This window comes from Actinia tenebrosa, unplaced genomic scaffold (assembly GCF_029948245.1).
Source record: "Actinia tenebrosa isolate PJP-AT-01 unplaced genomic scaffold, QUT_ActTen_1.0 PGA_scaffold14__42_contigs__length_11649687, whole genome shotgun sequence".
In the NCBI taxonomy this organism is placed as follows: domain Eukaryota; kingdom Metazoa; phylum Cnidaria; class Anthozoa; order Actiniaria; family Actiniidae; genus Actinia; species Actinia tenebrosa.
Genome location: NW_028292574.1, coordinates 1,460,676 through 1,475,424, shown reverse-complemented (window position 1 = coordinate 1,475,424; position 14,749 = coordinate 1,460,676). Strand labels below are relative to the sequence as shown.

General features: G+C 38.9%; 1 long non-coding RNA gene across 1 annotated transcript in view; it reads right to left on the bottom strand.

Moving 5' to 3' along the window:
- Positions 1-14,749, bottom strand: part of LOC116288671 (uncharacterized) — a 371,660-nt gene that overhangs the window by 265,183 nt on the left and 91,728 nt on the right. The gene's annotated exons all lie outside the window — the stretch shown is intronic.

Sequence of the window (14,749 nt, the reverse complement as noted above, 5' to 3'; positions counted from 1 at the left end):
CACAACAGTCACAAGCCCTAATCAGCTGCGTGAGATGATGGAACTTGACTACAATGAGCTGAAACATTGTCGCAAAATACGCGGGACAGAGCAAGTAGAATCCATTGAAGACAAACGCTTTATAGACATACTGACCGAGGGAATACACAAGACCTCCAATGGTAACTGGGAGACACCACTACCTTTCAAGACAGACGAAGTTATTTTGCCAAACAACAAGAGACACTGCCGCAAAAGACTGTTATCTCTGAAGAGAAAGCTTATCAGCGACGAAAAAGTGAAGTCTGATTACTTGGCCTTTATGCAGAAAATCCTCGATCGTGGTCACGCAAGCCTCATCCCTCCAAACAAGTTGCACACAGAGCCTGGCAAAGTATGGTATTTACCGCACTTTAATGTCTATCACCCCAAAAAGCCAGACCAAATCAGAGTCGTGTTTGATTGTAGCGCGGTCTACCAGAACGAATCTCTGAACCAACATCTACTACAAGGCCCTGACCAGCTGAATTCTTTGGTTGGAGTACTAACACGTTTCCGAAAGGAAGAGGTTGCCATCATGTGCGACATCGAACAAATGTTCCACAGCTTCTTTGTATCCCCCGAACACAGAAACTATTTGAGATCCCTGTGGCTCGAGAACAACGACCTCTCTGGTCCAATACTGGAGTACAGATGGACGTACACCTGTTTGGTGCGACGTCTTCCCCAGGAGTGGCCAACTTCTGCCTACACCAAACAGCAGATACAAACAGGTCCAAGTACGGAGATGAAGCAGCTAATTTCCTGCTGAAAGACTTTTATGTCGACGATGGGCTAACGTCCGTCCCTACGACTACTCAAGCCATCAAAATCGTACAAGATGCCCAACAAATGTGTGCAGCCACGAACCTTCGCTTACACAAGTTTGCAAGCAACAACGCTGAAGTTTTAGAAGCTCTACCAACCGAGGATCGTGCTAAAGACCTCAAAGACCTAGACCTCCGTAAAGACAACATCCCAATCCAAAGATCTCTGGGCACCTATTGGTGCATAGAGTCAGACACTTTTGGATTTCGGATTGAGCTGAAAGACAAGCCCTTAACTCGCCGAGGTATACTTTCGACAGTCAGCTCTGTTTATGACCCCTTGGGTGCAGTATCTCCAGTAATATTGGTCGGGAAGCAGATTCTTCAATCGCTTTGTCGCAAGAACACTGATTGGGATGACCCGGAACCTGACGACATATTGCCCCAATGGGAGAAATGGCGTTCACAGCTACCGCTCCTAGAGAACCTTAAATTCAATCGATGTCTAAAACCACCAGGTTTTGGAACCCCAGTATCCTCTGAGATTTATAGCTTCTCTGATGCCAGCAACGCAGGTATCGGTCAAGTCTCCTACATACGTTTCACAAATGAAGAGAACAAGCACCATGTTAGCTTTCTTATGGCCGAGTCCAGAGTCGCACCATTAAAGCCTGTCTCTATACCTCGGCTAGAATTGACAGCAGCAGTTATGTCCGTCAACGTAACTTCAATGCTCACAAGTGAATTAGACATCGTAGACATATCCTCGACATACCACACCGACTCGGAAATCGTGCTTGGATACATCAACAACGAAGCCCGACGATTTCATGTATACGTTGGGAACAGAGTCCAACACATTCGAGACCGTAGCTCCCCCGACCAGTGGCATCACGTTGCAGGGAAAGACAATCCAGCCGACGAAGCCTCACGTGGACTAACTGCCCAAGAGCTCATAGAAAACCACCGCTGGTTCAATGGCCCAGATTTCTTGCAGCAATCAGGGCCAACTGTTCCAAACGAACAGTCTGACTTTGAGTTGGACCCTAGTGACAGTGAAGTTAGGAAACGTGCGGCAGTTTCATTGTCTACCAACACCAGCGAGCAGAGATTTTCAGAAACGCTGGAGGCAGCCCGTTTCCAACATTCTTCTTCACTGGATCGACTCGTTCACGCCATAGTACGGATACAAAGAATGATTGAAAGGCGGAGACCAAACAAGAAGTACAACTGGCGTCCAAAGGAAGGTGCGCCATTGGTCGAAGAACTACAGCAAGCCAAATTAGCGATAGTGAAATGTGTTCAACGATCCAATTTCCAACCCATTATCGACACGCTATCTTCATTAGATGGCAACGAAACCAAGTTCAAGAATCGTAGCAACGCACGCAAAAGAAATGTTACTATGAAACCGACCAGCAACCTTTACAAGTTAGATCCTTTCCACGATGACAAAGATATCATCAGAGTCGGCGGACGACTAAAGAACTCATCGTCCTCCTTCGAGATTAAACACCCAATCTTAATGCCCAAGAATGATCATGTGACCACTCTTCTTGTACGCCATTACCACCATGGGGAGCAGCACCAAGGTTACGGCATCACCCACAACGCCATTAGACAGGCAGGCTTCCATATTATCAATGGTCGCAGTGTCGTCTCAAGCGTCATTGCCAAATGTGTTCCATGTCGCAAGATGCGTGGAAAATTCCAGGAACAAAAGATGTCTGACCTCCCTTCTGAACGTGTGGACCCCTCGCCTCCCTTCACATACAGTGGGATGGACGTCTTTGGTCCATTCATGGTTAAAGAAGGACGAAAGGAGCTGAAACGATGGGGGCTAATATTCACCTGCTTAGCATCAAGAGCCATCCATCTTGAGACGCTGAACACCATGTCCTTAGAGTCCTTTATCAACGCTCTACGTCGATTTATAGCTCGAAGAGGCAAAGTCCGCCAAATCAGGTCAGACCAAGGCACAAACTTTGTTGGTGCGAAAAACGAGTTAGTAGCGGCATTGGACGAACTTGATCGAGAGCCAATCAAGCAGTTTCTGTCATCTCAAGACTGTGACATCATTGACTTCAACATGAACGTCCCTCATGCATCTCACATGGGTGGTATTTGGGAACGTCAAATACGCACCACACGCTCAGTTCATACGTCTCTCTTACAAGATCGCGGCACCCAGTTAGACGATGAATCATTCCGTACGTTACTTACCGAAGCAGAAAACATTGTTAATGGCCGACCACTCACGGTTGAAAACCTTGCAGACCCGTTATCAGGAGAACCACTGACCCCAAACCAGCTGTTGACCCTGAAAACGCAAGTCGTCCTACCGCCACCTGGAAGGTTTGACACCCCAGACCTCTACTCAAAGAAAAGATGGCGTAGAGTCCAATACCTAGCCAACCAGTTCTGGCTACGATGGCAGAAGGAGTACTGTTCGCAATTGCAAAGACGACAACGCTGGACGGACTACAAGAGAAATATGGAATCGGAGACGTCGCGTTAGTTTGTGACAATGACGAACCAAGGAACCAATGGCCGATCGCTGTTATAACAAAGGTCTATCCAAGCAAGGATCATCTCATCCGCAAGGTGCAGATCTCAACCGTCAAAGATGGGACCAGAAGGCACTATGATAGGCCAATACAGAAATTGAACCTTTTGATCGAGGCTGATCAAAGGAATTGAAACATTTAGCCAAGATTTACGAACACTTTCTGAACTTTAACCTTATCGTTTAGTTTAAGTACATCGTATGAGACATTTTTCAATATTTACCATACATATATATTATCATCAGTTTTGTTAGTAAATGTAGTTAACATTTAGGGAAGCAGTGTAACGGAAGCTCCCGTAGTATCGTTTTTAATAACTATTGTACCACGTGATTTTAACCTTATGTAATCATACCCGCTGTGAGGTCAATTCAGAGACTCACAGAAATTCGACGAGTTAACATCTAACTGCCAAGTTGTTGTGAAAAGATTATTAAACTTTGTGGAATTCAAGAGTCTTAGTCCTGGTTTCAATTAAGTTTCAAGGATCTCTCCGACAAGGAGCTGCCATCCGCTACACAAAGAGTATGCCCTGAAGATATGAATCTTGCCTCAAAGTTCTGGGTAAGGAAACATAACTTCGAACGATTTGGAATGCCATTTCAAATTACTGGTAATAGCCAAGGAAGTGGAAGTTGCGGTGTTGGGGTAATCCTAGCTGCCAGGGATTTAATACAAAACCTTCACTTAACAGAGTTCAACTGGAACTTCAATGACACGAGAAGACTACGTAAAAATATTTGTTTAAAAATCATTCGATGGGGCAATGAGGTTGTTGCTTTGTGAGAGTTTAAATAGGCAATACTCCATTCATTACATTATAAATACTCCATTATTTTTAAACCAGAATTGGTTATTCAAATCCTGAGGCAGCAGAGTAGCCTGACCTGTACAAGGCTGTTGCTCTGTGAGAACTTCATCTGTTCTCCAGGTGTCTCATTGGGTTTATTAGTTTAACACTCCATTCATTACATTGTAAATAACACATTATTTTATACACCAGAATTGGTTATTCAAATCCTGAGGCAGCAGAGTAGCCTGGCCAAGGCTGTTGCTCTGTGAGAACTTCATCTGTTCTCCAGGTGTCTCATTGGGTTTATTAGTTTAAAACTCCATTCATTACATTGCAAATAACACATTATTTTATACAACAGAATTGGTTATTCAAATCCTGAGGCAGCAGAGTAGCCTGGACTGTACAAGGCTGTTGCTCTGTGAGAACTTCATCTGTTCTCCAGGTGTCTCATTGGGTTTGTATTAAAATACTATTGATTATATGATTATAAAATTTATTGCGACAAGTTTACTAGACGTTGCGACACACACTGGTGTCGAAGCGTTGAGTAAGCTTGTTGGCATAAACTTTATAATCCAATGTTTGAAAATGAAATGTTTAGTTTGCAGTTATCTGTAATCAATAAATGAATGTATATCACTATTACAATTTATCCAAAAAGTATCGAGTAATCAGAAGCTAAATGTGAATCTTCCCTATAAAGAGTCTAACAGTCAAATTTCCATTTCTTGAATTGTCATATAATGGCCACCATATTAATTCACATTCTCTTGTAAGTCTTCCTTTTCCTTCATCAATAATGATCCCTGTTTTTATGGTAACATTCTGTTCTGTTCTCCCTTTTGCAGCCTTGCGTCCAAATAATTCTTCTCTTCCTTCAACTTCTCTTGTACCATTGAATGATTTGGATAATTTGAATGATATCCTCTGTTGTTCATTAAAGGCCCTTTGTAAATCTTCTAGAGAGTAGGTCTTGTAAGAAATGTTTTGCACTCTTTCTTTCCATATGGGAGGCTTCATGTGTTTAACTTTAACACTGTTTACTGTGGCACTTTGAATGTTGTGAAGCAAGTGCTCAAGATATGTAAGAGATACACTTGTCATGGTAACTTGGTACCATTTGGCTGAAATGAAATAAGAATATGGTACAGTACACTATGGGTAATAATATGAACACAGGAGAAAATTTTGAAATATTTTATACTACATTAAGGGGAGGAACAAGAATTCTACAATTTTCAAGGGGAGGGTCACTTTTTTATGCAGTCAAGAAAAGTGGGCTAAAGATTTTACGTTACTGTTTATATGGATTCTTCCAGCCTACCCCCCCCCCCCCCCTCAAAATGAATGCTCATGAATGCTCCCTTAAAAGCGCTGAATTTAATCCTTCCACTAAATCTCCTAACCATTCCAGGTAATGTTGGTATTCCATGTTATTCTTGATGCGTTGTTGGCTCGGCAACGATGCCTCCTTATTATCAAGCCTAAATGATAACCGTAATGGCAGATCTTCACCTGGATGACGCTATACGACATGCGTCTCTGCAGATCTTCTTGAACGAAATGATTTAGGGCAGAATGAACAACGCACAAAGAATGTTGAAGCCATCTTGACGCGTGGAGAATTTCTGTTGTGCAAGTACCAAATAACACTTTACGGACACAATAGCAAGTGTTGGGAACATCGTGAAGATCAGATGTAAATAAAGTGATCAATGTATGTTTTCTCCTTACTGTCGGTTGCTGAAACAGCAGTTAATGAATAGTTGGTTATATTAAGGTGCCGGTATAAAGTTTGGAAATATTCGGTATCAGTTTTGTCTCTATTTATCTATTTGTCTATCGTTTTTAAATACTCCAAACCAGCTATTACGATTCTAATTACGCCAACTGGCCAATTTCAATTAGTCATGGAAGCAGAGAGCCTACCTAATTCTAAACGAAAGGCTAGAAGAAACGCGAAGAGAAAACGCTGTCTGCAAAGAAAGAAGTCAAAGGTTGCCGAGGAGAGAGTTAGAGATCGAGAAGATAGAATTGAGAAACGCGCACAATTATTACTGGAGGAAAGGCTAGAAAGAAAAGCAGCCCTGCACGTGGAACAAGGTATCCAGTGTGACAGCGGTCCGTATGATGAAGAAGGACCCTCGACTAAGAAATCTAGATTAGAGCTTGCTTCAAGCCCTAATCTAAAGGAGATAAACGAAAAGCATCTGGTAAAAACAGGAACATTGATTGGAAGTGGAACCTTCGGGAACTGCTACCTGGCATTTTATCGCGGCATGACGGTTGTTGTTAAGGAGTTAAAAGAACACAAACGTTCTGAAAGTGACAACGGTGCCGCTGAACGCACCAAACAGGAACTTCTACGTGAGGCAGAAGTAATCAGAAAGCTTTGAGATAATCCCGCCCTTCCTTTACTTTTCGGCATTCGTAGCACAAGGCAGCCTTACAAGCTTGTACTGCAATTTCAACGTGAAGGAAAAACGAGTCTGACAATTGCGCGAGCTCTGTACTCAAGGAGAAATACCAGCACGATATGGGATTTCTCCATAATGACCTCAAGTCCAACAACGCTTTGTTAGAGAGACGTGGAAATCTGTTTGCTCCAATCATTATCGACTTTGGAAAGAGCCGACATATTACAGAACCGTGCCCGTCCAAGAATCTGACCAAAAAAGAGCAAGAGAGATACCTGAGGAAATACCCGCACATCGCTCCTGAGATTGTTGACGGACGTCAAGGGCAATCATTGTCCAGCGATATTTTTGGCTTTGCTAAGATTGTAGAGCAGATCTACACAAAGTCAAAACTTAGAGAAATGCCTGAACTCCTTTTGAGATGTCTGTCCCCGAATCCCAAAGAAAGGCCAAGCTGCCCTGAGATAATTAAACTCTTTTGAAATTTAACTATTACAACAATAACTTTATATTTTTCCTCCGAATTGTTCCTCCGAATTGTTCCTCCGAAAAATTGTGAATGAAGTTGGGTATGTAATTTTCATTGTTCAATTCCAACGACTGTGCTTGTGTTGTTGTTTTTTAATCTTATATAGGATTTGAGGACTTAGCGTTTTATACACTGAAAAGTTTTGTGCTATTCGTCATTTTCTTAATATCGTTAGTTATTATGTCATGATGAATAAACAACGTATTCTGGACAACATCATATTTTCCTGACAGCTTTTAGTCTTAACAATAGCAGGAGTTGATCGTTAAGTGCGGATTACAACGCCTCGGAGATCTTACCTAACATTCGTCCCCTGCTGATGTTGGTTGGTTCAACCAACCAACATCAGCAGGGGCCGGCTTTTCGATCTCGCATGAAGCTCGTCATGAGTTACTAGAAACTAGAAAGTGTGTTACATACATGAACACCAACATGTTATCAGAATAAGCCAGTTCATAGTTTAAGAATTGTTTTCAGTGCGCATGCAATTATATCTCGAATTTCTCACCTTCTTTTGTTTAATTAAAAAGAAGGTTTAAACAAAAGAAGGTGAGAAATTCGGGATAAAATTGCATGCACACTGAAAACGATTCTTAAACTATGAACTGGCTTATTTGAGTGAACATGACATATTTCTAAATAATGATGAGGGACAGTTTTTTTGCATGCAATACAATGATTTTTATTTACAAATGGTTCAAAACACTAAGGTTTACAGAAAGAAAAAGGGAAATTATTGGAGATACTAATAGATAACTTTAACAACATTTATGAACTGCATGGTCTATAAATGCTGAGAATATTAACAATTATTTATATTAATAATGGTAAATATATTGAAGAAAATGATAATTTATACTTTGTTGTAGAAAAAGAATATATGAATATCATTTGAAACCCTACTATAACAGTAAGAATATTGGAAAGAATAAAATAGGGCGAGAAAATCTATAACAGTAACTGAAAAGAAACAGTCACTGGTAGATTACTGGAGAGGATCACAGTGTTTGTTTTTTAAAGTGATTTCAATACCTTGTAGCAAAAATAGTTTAAAATAGTAACCGTAAGAAACTACTATTTTAGAAAAGACATACTCTCTAGTATATTGGAGATCATTATCTAGCTTTTGTTATCATAAGTGATATTATGATGAAGTTACAGTCTTTCAACTTTGATGAATGAATGGCATGCAAATGTCAATGTTGGCTTGGAGCCTTGCAGTGAAGACAGTGTTTTTAACTTGAAGTTATCATCCAAGTTTGTCATATGCAACATATAGTTTTCTAGTGTCTTGAGTTTCAAGGTATGGACTTGATTAGTGACATAGTTAAAGCATCCATTTATCTTCAAGTTTGATACTCCTAAATATTAGTATTTTGTAAGATTTCATTGTCTTGAGGTTCAAGGTACATTGTATGGACTTGATTGATGATATCATTATAGCATCCACTCATTTGCAAATTTGATGCTCCAAAGTATTGTATTATGTAACATATTATAGTTTCCCAGTGACTTGAGCTTAAAGGCATGGGCTTGATTGATGACATCATTATAGCATCCACTCATTTGCAAGTTTGATGCTCCAAAGTATTTGTATCATGTACAACATATTATAGTTTCCCAGTGACTTGATCTTAAAGGCATGGGCTTGATTAGTGACATAGTTATAGCGGAGCCCCATACTTAAGAAAAAATGGTAAACCATCGAGTTGATTTTTCATGGCTTGGCTGACGTCGCTTCCGTCCGTACGTCCGTCTGTCCGTCCGTCCGGGCGTGTACACAACACAGGAATCCCGCTTGATGTCAAAGCAAAACTACTCACAAATGCGGCTCTCAAATGCACAGAAAAAAATCGCTTTAGGACAAGTTATAGACCAAAAACAATTTTTAAAAACTTTCATGTAGTCAAAGATGGATCAAGAAGTGTTCTTCAAGAATTCAGGTGTGTGTTTTTTTAGCAAACAATCGTATATATATATTTTTTGACAAGCATTTTTTTCGACGAATCGACAAATCAAAGACTTTCTCTCAAAACTTTTTATATTTCTATCGATAAGCTTAATTTATTTTAATGCTGGAGGAAATATAACATGAAGAGCATATTACAACAAATATTCGTCCTTTATTTAGCTTTGTAAATCTTTAACAATTCGGTTGTTTTTAACCAGCTACCGTATGTTTTTCGTTCAAGAAAAAGCTTTGTTCGCCTCCTATCGCGGGGTCCAATCGGTAAAACAAAGAAGACTTTCATTCAATAATTTTATATCTTTCTACAGATAATTTATTTAATCATTAAATGAAATATAAATTTTTACCAAATATTCAACTGTTTATTAATCTGTTCGAGCAAAAATGAGCTTAAATTTGTGTTGTTGAAAGATGTTATTGTATAAAGACCTACTAGACTTTCACGCTAAAAAGCTAAAAAATATTCAAAAACATTTACAAACGCCTATTTACTGCCAAAGAAATGAGTCATTTTGTATTTTGCATTGCCTTTTGCATTATTTTTTATTTTGTCTCAGTTGTTCTTGTTAACTTTTTAAATGAATGTAAGCTCTGTTTTTGGCAAACTGTAAAAGACCAATTAAGAGCGGCTGTCCGTAAAAACCAGACAAATTCGAAATTTCGTGGCAACAGTCAAAAAATCGATTTTGTTCATACTTTGAAGTTAGATACGCTATCATATAACATTAACCCCTGTGCACTTAGTTTTGCAAAATTCTTTTTTGTTCGGGAGAAACTTGAATTTTTATGCAGATAGGCAAATATGCTAATTTGACGACTCTGAAATTGAGGTAAATCACCGATCTCGTGTACGAAATACAATCAATGCTCGAACTTTCTAACCTAAAAAACTTCAAATATGGTATCGCTATATGCCTCACAATGATTTTCAGACATGTAGCTGTAACGAAGAATTTCTGGAAGAATTATTTGCAAGACACAGTTTTCTTGAGCTTAAAAGTACCCTCAAAACAAGTGAGAATTTTACCATGGCCGATACAACGGAAAAGCGAGATTTTCACTGTATGTGATGTCAAGATGATATTGGTCAAGATTATGGAAAACAAATCTTAGGTAAATGTGTTTTTAAGCTTCTACGATCGATCAAATATGCCTAAATACGTTGTTTCAGAAAGGATCGTTTTTGCATAAATTATTCAAAGTCCTTGAGGAAGGCCAAGAATTCTGATGGTGTCAGTTTTTTTAAGTCCTGATGGTTTCCTCACATCTAAACAAGTGGTATAAGGTTTTTTTCACGATTGCCAAAGAAAAAGGTCGTCCCCGTCGAAATAGATGCACAAGAAGACGACAAGCTTCCAGAAAAGGCTCTGGACAAAATGAACAAGGAAGTACAGAATGCCCTATTAATACATCACCCCATATTCTTGGATGTTTATAATGTGTGTGAGCTTGCTGTGCAGAACACGATGAAAAAATTCTCGAAAACCATGTTACGAGAGATGTGAGCAACACGTGGACACCAGCAAAAAGGATAAGAAAAGAAAACAATCCTACATTGACGCCACTCGTCCGCACACATCTTTTCACAAGAAAAACAACCATTTCAACTAAAGCCGTTTTATAAGAAAAAAATATTTATACCGACATTATTAGTTTTTGTTTCCTAAATTAATACAATATATATGACGCGAGTATATATTGAGTGGGATTCATGTGATAACTTATACCGATACCGAAATCACTCGCGTAACTCAAGGGCGGATCCAACGGAGGGGTCCAGGGCTTTTTTTAAAAATACGACATATTACAGATAATTTTCTTTTGAAAGTCATAACTCTTATGTAGGTTTATAAATTGAAAGCCGAATCAAGTTGTTGTGTTTGCGTTCTGAAAGATTACAACAAATATAGCGGTATGTATGACCTCAAAAGTAACGTCACTGATTGAATGTAGTTTTTGGACCCCCCCAAAAAAATATCCTGGATCCGCTTTTGAAACTAGACAAATGTTACCTCAGGGATCACACACAATACGAGGGCGTATAACACGAGCCGATCTATTATTTTTGCTGCGTTCGTGAGAAGAGCAAAGTTTGCATTCCTATATTACATAAATTTGTTATGCATACAAGAGGGGGATATTGTTTTGAAAGAAAGCATAGTTTAAGGGGCTTCGATATTTAAGTTTAAGTCCTCAAGTGGCTGGGCCGGTAAAAAAATAAGATTCTTGAAGAAAACTCTTCATCCCCAATGGTCATGGCCGCCAGTGGTCACGCAACGCTTTCGTGGTTTTGTGTAGATGGCCGTCACTACACCTAGAATTCATGATTTGTGAAGCGGTAGAGAGTAAATACTGCTCTTTCTTCAGAAAAATCCCTCAAATTTGCTAAGTATTGATGTCTCAAACGGCTTATAAAAGGTTTGAAAAATATTATTTTAATTTTGGCAGTCATTTACTTGCTAATTTATGCAAAAACGATCCTTTCTGAAACAACGTATTTAGGCATATTTGATCGATCGTAGAAGCTTAAAAACACATTTACCTAAGATTTGTTTTCCATAATCTTGACCAATATCATCTTGACATCACATACAGTGAAAATCTCGCTTTTCCGTTGTATCGGCCATGGTAAAATTCTCACTTGTTTTGAGGGTACTTTTAAGCTCAAGAAAACTGTGTCTTGCAAATAATTCTTCCAGAAATTCTTCGTTACAGCTACATGTCTGAAAATCATTGTGAGGCATATAGAGATACCATATTTGAAGTTTTTTAGGTTAGAAAGGTCAAGTATTGATTGTATTTCGTACACGAGATCGGTGATTTACCTCAATTTCAGAGTCGTCAAATTAGCATATTTGCCTATCTGCATAAAAATTCAAGTTTCTCCCGAACAAAAAAGAATTTTGCAAAACTAAGTGCACAGGGGTTAATGTTATATGATAGCGTATCTAACTTCAAAGTATGAACAAAATCGATTTTTTGACTGTTGCCACGAAATTTCGAATTTGTCTGATTTTTACGGACAGCCGCTCTTAAGTAAACCTCATTTTTTGCTCACCTTAACCAGTTTTCAAGTCTGTTTTTTGGTCTTGATTTGTCCTAAATCTCCAGATTTTCGATTTCAATGAAAGACATCCGAGGTAAATTTCACTAAACTTGATATTGTATTGGATTATCTGTAGTTAGCTTTCGTTTTTCTTTAAGTAAAAGAGATTCAAAGCCTAAAACTGTAGGCCTTGGAAAACTTTTTGTCGAAAAATCTTCCAAGAACAAAACTAGCCCCTGGGGGTGGTGGTAAGTTGTATACGAAATTCCTAAGTTGGAGAGTATACTCGCGCAAAAAAATACAACAACAAAAAACAGAAACAAAAAACGATGTAGTGCATTTCGATTCGATTTCACTGCATGGTTTTTATTATGGGAGAAATTATCATCATTTCGAATAAAAAGTAATTGAAGATTTTTCCCCCGATCTTATTTTCACCTTTCAGTTTCATTCAAATTGTTCTCCCTGTGACTTCCGTATCGGGAGCTCCGCTTTTAGGCAGTGCCTAAATATATATATTATCGTATTGAATTAATTATCTGTAGTTATCTTTCGTTTTTCAAGTAAAATTAACAAGGAATTCAAAGCGTGAAAATGACGCACATGCAAAACTTTGTCGAAGAATTTTTTTATAAACAACATCTAGCCCCTGGGGTGGCTGGTGGTGGGTTGTGTACAAAATACCTTAAGTGGAGAGTAGTAAAGTCGAAAACAAAACCTAGTGCAAAGGAAACGATGTAGTGCATTTCAATTTAATTTTTTCACTTCATGGTTTTCATTTTGGGGGACATCTTCATCTCGAATAAAAAATAAATAATTGAATATTTTTTCTGGATCATATTTTCACATTTCAGTTTTTTCTTGCATTGTAGAAGTCGTCACGGTCAGACCTTTTAGTGAATTTAACTATTATTGCTGGATCTCTCACAATTTGGACACCATCTTTACGAGTTGATACATCATCATGAAGACGGTGACTGACAGAGATATCATCATCTGCTAGTTCAGTATCTAATAGTTCTCCGACTTTTTGCACTATCTCATTCGTGTCTTCATCTTGTAAGTAGGGAATTCCACGGATCTCGAGGCAATCTCTCCTCGAGTACTGTTCCAGGCCGTTTACTTCCGACTTTCAATGGTGATGTCGCTGTTGGACGGCTTACCATAAACCATGAAACGAAACAAAACGAAACAATAAATTGCGAAACGAGGATTTCGCATTTTACAGATCCTTAAAATGCGAAACCCTCATTTCGCATCCCACAGATGTGTAAAATGCGAAACGACAGACTGCAACCCGAGGCTTTGCGATCCCATGTTTAACTGTAATCTTACTCACGAAATTGGATGAAAACTGTGTAGCTCCATGTCTTAGAAAATAAGAGATTACTTTGAATCTCAGTGGGAAGAACAGTGTAAACCTTCCATGTACCAAAAGCCACAAATTTATAAACTATATTGAAATACTTCAACTCGTGTTGTTGTGGCGCCATTAACTTTATGTGTTGGTATCGAACATCATTGTACATAAGATTTGTTAAGTTATGATAATAAAAAGTTCATAAAACAATCTTTGCGGTTTCTTTATCCAAGTACGAAGATATAAAACTGAAAATATTAAAGCTATATACTTTTGCGCTACTACAGCAGCCGTCCGATCAAAAACTGCTGTGAACCAGTGACCTGAGAAACGAAACAAAATGTTCAGCAGTTTTTGAGCATGTCATCAAGCAGCGTATTCACTATTCATTATATCTAAAAACTTTCATTTAGATTAACTGATTTGAAATGGGGTAAATAAAGTTTTCTTGAAGAGTGCAATACCAATTTCACGGTAGAGCAACAGGCTGTAGTGTAATACAGTTATCTGTAGATATGGTCGGTATAGGTATCTACTTGTTAGAAGAGCTTTGATTGTTTGGAAAAGATGTTGTTGTTTTGTTAAACAATAAAAAGACAATATCCAAACAGGTGCCGCGAGAAATATAATTCAAATACAATCCAGCAAGCTAAAAACAGACATGAATAGAAACACCGGGAAGTAAGGATAGGCATGACGTCACCTCTGTAAGGACCCTGATGGAGGGGGGGGGGGGGGGGGGGCTCACTGGAACCTCACTGGAACCTCACTGGAACCCCACTGGAACCTCTCTGGAACCTCTCTGGAACCTCTCTGGAACCTCAATGGAACGTCACTGGAACCTACTGCAACCTCATTGGAACCTCACTGGAACCTCACTGGAACCTCACTGGAACCTCACTGGAACCTTACTGGAACCTCACTGGAACCTCACTGGAACCTCACTGGAACCTCAATCTTTTGACCTAGAACTCTCATTTGTATACTACTATCCTCCACCTCAAATTCAACAATTGTTACATGCGGTGTTCAGCAGGGCTCAATTTAGGTCCATTACTTTTTAAAACTGATTTATATTAATGACTTGCCTAATTGTTTTGATAATACTCAGCCTCATCCTTATTCTGATGACACCCTAATTAGTTATGCATCTAAGTCAACGACTGAACTCTATGATAAAGTGAATTCAGATCTAATGAGTGTAAGTGGTTGACTGTTGGCTAACAAGCTGAGTTTGAATGTAGTTAAGTCTGAATACACACCTTGATTGGATCTAATTT